We start from the raw sequence: 8,866 nt of genomic DNA, 5'->3' as shown, positions 1-8,866 counted from the left end.
AAAAAAGTATCTCTGAATCTGTTTCCTCATCTTTAAAATAGAGGTAATGGCATTTGCCACAGAGAATGGTGGTGGCGATAAAGCTCTCCATTTGATACCCTCTCTTTCCTTCCCTCCTTCCCTTTCATCCACTCCACCATATTTACTGAGCTCTTGGCAAATGCCGGGCTAGGTCCTGGGTAGATTTCAGATTCTCACATGATACGGTTCCTGCCCTTGAGGGAGTTCCCTCACCATCCTGGTTACCCATCTCAGAATTCATTATTGAAGGCTAAAGTTCCTCAGAAATGAACACTGAACTCCAGAGACAGTCTAGCCAATGCCAGGCACAGTAGAGCCTTGCCACACTCCCATCTGGAGACTCTACATCCATAATATAGCCTAAGATTACATTCGATTTTTTAGCAGCCGTGTCAGACTCAAGCTCATATTGAGTTCGTGGTCAACTAAAACCTCGAGATCTTTTTCACATCAATTGCTATCAAGCCAGGTCTACCCCATTCTGCACTTGTGTAATTGATTTTTTTTTAACCTAAACATAGGGCATTCCATTTATCCCTGCTGAATTTCATCTTGTTGGTTTGGGTTCTTAATTCTACCCGATTAAGGTCATAAGGATGTCTTCTATATCATCATCAAACTAGTTTTTTTCAAAAGAGTTATTTTCCTTGAAAACACAGGAAAGCCACATGGCCCACCAATGGAGAACTCCTCCTAGCTGCTATAAGTGAATGAATGCTTTGGGAACTACTGAGTCCAACAGCCATCAATCATTTTACTTGTTTTCATGTTGTCCATTATGCTAGGATTGTCAAATGTTAACATTCACTACTTCCACAGAATTTCCTTAATAAATTATTTTTAAAAATCCAGTTTACATTGATGAGCAAATTGAGCGCCTGCTATGTACAACATATGGCAGGACTGATTTACAAAGGTAAATAGGGCACAGTCCTTGACCTCAAGAAACTTACAATCTAGCAGGGAGGTAGACATACACATCATTATATAAGCAGAATGTGATGAATGCCGTGATCAAGGCATGAAGTCATATGATGAATGAAAAAAACAAAGGAGCAGTTGCTTCCAGTCAGGGCAACTAGGGAAGTATTTATGAGGGAGGTATTTGATCTAAGCGTTGATATCAAGTAAATATGCCACAACTTATTTCTGTGAGTGCGTGCAAGCTCTGAGGTATCATCATTTTCTTTTCTGTTGGCCGTAATTAACTGTATAATAATTTCTTTTAAAGGATTTCCAGAACCTGATCCTGAATTTATGATTTTGAGTGTCATTTGCATACGTGTACTTCTCCCCCCTTTTCTAACAGACAGGATGGCATTGGGCTTGTCACTGCCTCACCCTTTCTTTGTGACATCTCAGGGATTATCAGCAGCAGTTTTAGGCCCTGTCTGGACCTGGGAAAGTTCATTGAAATGGCCAGAGGTTACCTGCCTGGCCCCTCCCTGACGAGGGCACCAGTGCCCTCCTACTGGGCTCAGTTTGAAGATGCTTTCCTTTGGTGAAGACAAAAGCAAGCTGAGGATTGAGAAGTTCTGCCTTCTCTCTCAATATTACATCCTCTTCCCTAGGACTGAGCCAAAACCTGCCTTTCTTTTCTTTCTTTCTCCAAACATAGCATCCAAGGCCCTTTTTTGTTGTCTCAGCTTGTTCTGAGCCTTTGTATTCCTGACAGGCTCATGCCACCCTCATATCCATCCTTGGTTATGGTCCCCCCTTTCCATCTGTCATGTATCCTGTATAAGAGGAAAAAAAGTGACTTCTATGATCATAAGTGGAATACATGCTCATTGGGAAATACTTGGAAGAGATAGTAAATTTTTAAAAATTCCCTCACAATGTCATCACCAGGAGACAACCACTGTTGAATTTGGTAGATTTTCCCAATCTCTTTCTTTTTTTGTGTATATATAATTTTTTAATCAAAAATTGAACAATACCGTATAAGAAGCTGCATGTCTTGCTATTTTCACCTAACATTACATAGGACCATTTTCACATATCATTAAATATTCTTTGAAAACATGATTTTTTAATGGCTGCATAATCTTCTGCTGTTCAATGTACATGTCCTTTTAAAATCTGGGATCATCATAATTTAAAGCTTATCTGTGTGCAACAACAGTGATTTTCCTTAAATGTCCTTCTTTTTTCACCCCCCTCCCCCACTCCCACTCCCTTTATGCTGTCAGGTTGATTATATGAGCTTATAGAAGCAGAATTTCATTTTTAGAGCATCCCATCCTTGTGGAATTATGGTCTCTTTTAGAATCTCTTGCCATGGAATCCCCAGCCATGTCTTTCCCCCAGCATGGATCATTTTGCTTTCTTCAATTCAGATTCTGCCCAGCACCCCCTTCCTGAGCTACTGTCAACTCTAGACGTGCTTGCTTTCTCCCTGCATCCCCCCCATTTCCCTTTCATCAGTTTTTCTTTCTTGGTCAGAATTAAGTGGCCTGCAATAGTGGAAAGGGCTCTGAGCTAGGAACTTCAGTTTCCATTCTTATGACAACTAGCTATGTGACATGGAAAACTACCTAACCTCTCTAAGCCAGGCTTTTGGTTTTTGTCTTAATTTTAAATACCTAAGAGGGAATCCAGTTAAATTCCCTTCATGATATTTTCCAGCTGTAGAACGTGAGTGACACTGAATTCAGAGTAGCATTCTCCTTTGTTGCTTCTTTTTCCTTCTAAAAGGTAAAATGTTGAGCGTAGCAAGTTAAGAACTGATTAGTCTTTCCTTTTGGAATTCTTGTCAACAAATCAGTCAACATTCGTGATCACCTTCCCTACTTGAAGTTTAAAGCTGAAAACTATAGGACCCCTGCCTTCAAAATTCACAGTTCAGAGGAGAAAACAACATTAAAAAATAACTATGATATGAAGAGATTTTAAATTTGGCTCTGCCACTTACTGGCTATCATAAGTTGTTCTGGGTAAATTACCTAGTCTCTCTATCCCTCAGTTTCCCCAGGTTAGGAGTTTAGCTGCCAGAGGCATGTTGCCAGGGTTGAGTTCTCACTTCTCTGTCATCCGTGAGGCATGTAACCTTGGGAAGTTCCTTAATCTCTGCACTTTCATTTCCCCATCTACAAAATGGGGACAATAATGTTTAAGTTCTCATGAAAATTAAGTGATGAATTAATATATGTAAGATTATCGGAGGAGTGCCTGATATATACTAAGCACTTATAAATGTTAGTTGCTGTTATTGTAAGGATTAAGTCAGTGCATGCATGTTAAGCATAGTGTCTGGTATCCAAGTAGAAACTGGATCTGTTTTAGTTATTATTAGTGAATTTCTACAATAAAGGTTTGGATAGATGGCTGTTGGAATGCAGACAAAGGAGAAATTAATGGTGAGGGAGGAGCTAACAGCCCTCTTGTATATGTCTGAGGAAACTCAATCCCAAAAAGCTCAGGAGATTTATACCAAGTGAGCAACAAAACTAGGATTTCAACCCAGGAGATGTTACTTCTGGTCCAGTATTGTGTTAGGGTTACCAGTACAGTTAGTGTCCCTAGAGGCTGGTGGGTGTGAATGGGCACAGCAAGCCTGAGGTCAGGCAGGCCCACAGCCACCCCAGCCTCTCCCTGTTCATGAACTCACTGAGTGTTTAGAAGCTGGGCTTAGTCGAGTACAGCAGGTAGTTTCCCAGGGCTAGATGGCTGGGCAGAACCTGGTCTTGTCCCGAGCCAAGGTTTGGGCCGGATTTCCAGAGCCTTCTTCATGTCCACCCTTTTTTTTTTTTTTTTTTTTTTTAAGACGCGGTCTCACTCTGTCTCCCAGGCTGGAGTGCAGTAGCATGATCTCAGCTCACTGCAGCCTCCACCCCCGGGGCTCAAGTGATCCTCCCATCTCAGCCTCCCAAGTAGCTGAGACCACAGGCACATGCTACCACACCCAGCTAATTTTTGTATTTTTAGTAGAGACGGGATTTCACCATGTTGACCAGGCTAGTCTCAACCTCCTGAGCTCAAGCAATCTGCCCACTTCAGCCTCCCAAAGTGCTGGGATTACAGGAGTGAGCCACTGCACCCAGCCCACTGTATGCCCACCTCTCGAGCTTGGCTTGGGAACTGTGGCCAGGCCAGACTCACTGAATGTCCAGTTTAAAGATGGAAGGCAATGAGGGGTATCATCCATCTCCCTGGACAAGCAGTGTCACCATAGCTCCTTCCCAGCCTGGCCCTCTGGAGCCCCTTCCCTCCCCTCTCCTTTTACCTATCTATTCCTCCCTCACTGCCCAAATCCCACTTCCCCCTCATCCTCTCTTCCTCCCTTCCGTCTCCTATCTCACCTCTCTCTTCATTCTGGAACATTCCTTCTTTTTCTTTCCTCCTCCACTCTCCCTTGTGAACCCTCACCCCCCTAATCCATCAATCCTCCCTCCTCTACTAGTCTGGACAGCACCTGACCTCTGGAGAGCCACCCCATTCCTCAGCTCCCAAACCTCACTCCCTGTTCCCAGTTGGACTTCCACCTCCCTGGTTCTGCTGTGCTGCCGTGGGGGTGGGGCTGGGGCTGCACAGGCGGGCTGCCCTGAATGACAAGCGGGGATATTGATCGCGTTCTGAACTCAGCCCAGCCGATAGAAGGTAATTAATGACTCCATTTGCCTCACTACGGAGGAGAACAATTGAGTTTGAAACTGCAACAACTGGCAGCTGAGAAGACTGGGGGGCAGCCTGGGGGTGAACCCCTCAGAGGCGGAAGTAATGTGTGGAGTAGCTAGGCAGAGAGAGCACTGTCTGAGCAGAGGCCACCATCAGAACGTGCAGAGCCCCATCCCCAGCACAGCTGGCCCCTGAACCCCGCTGCTCCCCCAGCCCTTGAGGCCTGAGGCCCATCAGCCACTGTTCCCCCTGCCTCCACGCTTTTCTCTTTTCTTCCCATATCACTTTTTGAGGTCATTTTCTGCCTGCGGATAAAGACTCCGTTTCCCCAAGACTGCTTCTTGCCAGCTGTGCAATCTTGCACATATTTTGAACTCTCCCTGAGCCTGTTTCCTCGTTTGTAAAATTGAACTAACAGTGTCACTTTTGCAAGTGTTCTGTGAAGACTGTGGACAGTGTGCATAAAGTACCTTGAGCCTGCCCAGAACACAGTAAGTGTTCGGTAAGTGATGATGGATCCTTGACAGAGAAGGCAAATGTGGCAGAATGGAGAGAGCTTCGGAGTCCGACATCCATGAGTTCACATCCAGGCTCTGTTGCTGCCTACCTTTGTGGTGTTAAACAAATAATTTTGCCTCTCTAAGATTCCTTTTCTAGAAAATGAGAATAATAATAAGTACCTCGTAAAGTTTGAAGAGATTGATGAGTGTAGGTGAAAGCCCTAATATCATTACTTTCTCCATAGACAGATAGATGTTTGTATTTGAGCTTAGAAAACTGAAGTTAATGCAATTGCTTTTTTGTTTGTTTGTTTGTTTGTTTGAGGCAGAGTCTCACTCTGTCGCCCAGGCTGGCACGATCTCAGCTCACTGCAACCTCCGCCTCCTGGGTTCAAGCGATTCTCCTGCCTCAGGCCTCCCAAGTAGCTGGGATTACAGGCCCCCGCCACTACACCCAGCTAACTTTTTGTATTTTTAGTGAAGATGGGGTTTTACCATGTTGGCCAGGCTGGTCTCGAATTCGTGACCTTGTGATTCACCCGCCTCAAGCCTCCCAAAGTGCTGGGATGACAGGCGTGAGCCACCGCAGCCGGCCAAAGTTAGTGTAATTCTTTGCTATACTTAAATTCTTTTAAAATACCTCATCTTGCTTCCTGGAATTTGATGGGCAACCCCATTCATACCATCCTAATTTTGTAGACTTTGATGAGCCTTGGTGCTTTCTGACAGAGGAAATGATATCATTTCATTTTCGTTTTCTTTATTTTTCTTTCTTTTCTTTCTCTTTCTCTTTCTTTTCTTTTTTTTTTTTTTTTTTTTTTTTTTTTTTTTGAGACAGGGTCCCACTCTGTTGTCCAGGCTGAATGCAGTGGCACTATCTTAGCTCACTGCAACCTTGACCTCCCAGGCTTAAGCAATACTCCCACCTCAGCCTTCTGAGTAGCTGAGTCACAGGTGCATGCAACCATGCCCAGTTAATGTTTTATTTTTTGTAGAGGTAAGGTCTCGCTATGTTGCCCAGGCTGGTCCCATACTCCTGGACACAAGCAATCCTCCAGGCTCAGCTTCCCAAAGTGTTGGGATTACAGGTATGAGCCACCATGCCTGGCCCATTATTTCATTTTATCTATTACCACCACCCCCAACTGTCTCTTGTCCCTTGCAGTGACCCTTCTGTCCCTAGCCCTGTTCCCAAGACAGTGTTCAGGGAGTGTCCCCCTCCCCAAGCTGCTGAGACCCCACTGGACAACTCCGTTCATGACTGGCCAGTGCCAGGGCCCTGACCTGGGGTGAGAGGTGTGAGATAGGGCCCAGCTCCAGGGCCACCCAGGAATAGATGGGGAGTGAGTGGAAGAGCTGAATGAATGAGGAGATGAGATCTTTTGGTTGAGGAGTAAAGACATTTTTAATAGTGATTCTAGAAGTAGCACATACTAATTGCACAAAGCCTGGACGATATGGAAAAGCTTAGATGAAAAGAAAATAAAAATTGCTTGTGATCAGGAAGTAACCACTGTCACCACACCAGCAGCTCTCCTTCCAGTCAAGTTGATCTTTGGTTTTGGAGTTCTCTTCGTTTGCCCGGAGACTAGGGTCCTGCTGCCAGCAGCCCCACACTCTGGGCTCTGGCTGGGCAGGCAGCCACTCTGTCCGTTTAGTCCACAGCTGTCAGGGCACCTGCCCTGTGCCAAGATCCCCAGTAAATGTCCCCTTGAGCCAGTCACTTGCCCTGCACCTTATATACTCTGAGCTTCAGTTTCCTCCCCAGTAAAAAGGGATTAGAATCCCTACCTACCTTGGAGAGTGGTTGGGAAAACCAAATACTCTAGATCTATGAAAACCTTTCGTTAAATGCTAAACAAATATGAAACAGTCAGAGAAGAAGACAATATGAGCTTTGTTATCCTTGAAAGAATAATCTATGTGAAAGTTTTGACTCAGCAGTTTATTTAATTGAATTAATTTATTTACATACTATCCGTGTTCCAAAAAGACCTGTGGTAGCTCACCCCCTTGAGAGCACCTGGAATGGCCCAGTCCTGGGAGTCCCATTCCCCAGTTGTGTGACCTTGGAAAAGTCACTGCCCACCCCTGCTAGTTATGGTAACATGAAGAATTTGGACCAGACATCCCCTAATCATCTGGGCACAGTCTGCACTCAGCCAGCACATGTGCCACAGGCTGTAGCCTCTATTTGGTGAGGGTGCCAGGCAGAGAATGAGGGATGCCAAGAGGGAGGCTGTGCCCTGGATGGAGCCAAGTGGCCTTCAACTGGGCCCACTGTGTTCGGCACCCAGGCTGCAGAGTGAAATGATTTAGAGGGCAGGCTCTGTACTCAGACCCGGATTCAAATCTGGTTTTCATTTACTAGCTGCATGGCCTTTGACAAGCTACTTAACCTCTCTTTGCCTCAGCTTCCTTATCTTTAAAATGGGTATCATAGTACTTCCCCCACAGGGTTGTCGGAAGGATTGAATGAGCTCTGTAAATAACAGCAATGGCATGTCATGAGTTCTTGATATTTGTGAGCTGCTACAGAATGGGAGTTGGGCAGGGGGCAGACGGAGAATGAGGCTGAACCCTCCCTCTATGGAGATTGACTAGCACAGGGTCTCTTCCTTGCTCTGTTTGGTCTTATTAAACCCACAGCCACCTCCAGCCCCAGTCTAAAAATGTGACCAGAGAATGGGAAAGAATACTGGAAATCAGAATAGCTCCTGAATGCGCAGGACACGTGACCAGCAGCCTCTAGCCCTCTTGGTGCAGGGAGCTCAAATGTAGATGCGTTCTCCAGGCCCCGGTCTCAAGCAGCCTCTGCCACCTGCTTTGGATGGCAGCTCAGAAGCCCCGGGGTTAAGTTCTGCTGCTCACCAGGAACACAGTGTTCTCTGTACGTTGGTAGAGGCACCAGAGATGGGCAGGATGGTGTTTCTGAGAGTGGGAAAGGCTTTTGGGTCAGAGTTGATGCTGTTAGAGGCTAACAAGCAGTGGGGATAGCACATCTGTTAGCCAGGGATGTGTGGAGCTTGCCTGATGAGAGACTGGGTGTCCTGTGGTGCCAGGCCAGTCAGGTGGCCAGTCCCAAAACCTTCTGCCAGAGGTATGGCTTTGAATACCACCCAGGAGAGTCTGAGTACCTACTGGGGGCTATTCCTGATGCTGGAGCCGCAGAAATGCATTAGTCATGGTCCCTGCCACAAGGTGCTCTTAGACTGGCTGCTGGGCATGGGGGCAAAGGGTCTGTTGGGTAGGGGATCTTCTTTGAAATGGATGGTGTGTAATCACTTACGCCCTTTCCTTCCCTGCTTACTAGATTAAGATCGGCTTTTACGTCCTAGAAACCTAGATTAAGATTGGCTTCTGCTTCCACCTCTGTTTGAGCCCAACTCTGCCAGACAGCCCTTCAACAGCTGGGCCCAACAGCGGTCTCTTTCTTCCTCCTTGCTGTCCCATCTGAGACTTTGCCCCTGGAAAGCCCATGCTGAGCTCTCTCCCCATCTTCCCTGGAGAACCTTCTAGGTGGTCAGCACTGACAGCTGTCTTCCTTCTTTCCTTTTTGGCTCCTCCTCCTTTACTCTCTTCTCCTTTTCCTCCTCCTCTCCTTCCCCTGGAAAGCCACCCTCATCCAGGCCCTGGGCACCAGGTAGCAGGACACCCAGGCTTCAGCAAAAGCAGAGCCAGCTGGTTTTATTCCTGCAGTAAGTGTCCTCATCCCAGCTGGGCTTCCA

Source organism: Rhinopithecus bieti, unplaced genomic scaffold (assembly GCF_001698545.2).
Source record: "Rhinopithecus bieti isolate Rb0 unplaced genomic scaffold, ASM169854v2 scaffold_31787, whole genome shotgun sequence".
Lineage (NCBI taxonomy): Eukaryota > Metazoa > Chordata > Mammalia > Primates > Cercopithecidae > Rhinopithecus > Rhinopithecus bieti.
This window is presented reverse-complemented; position numbering follows the sequence as displayed.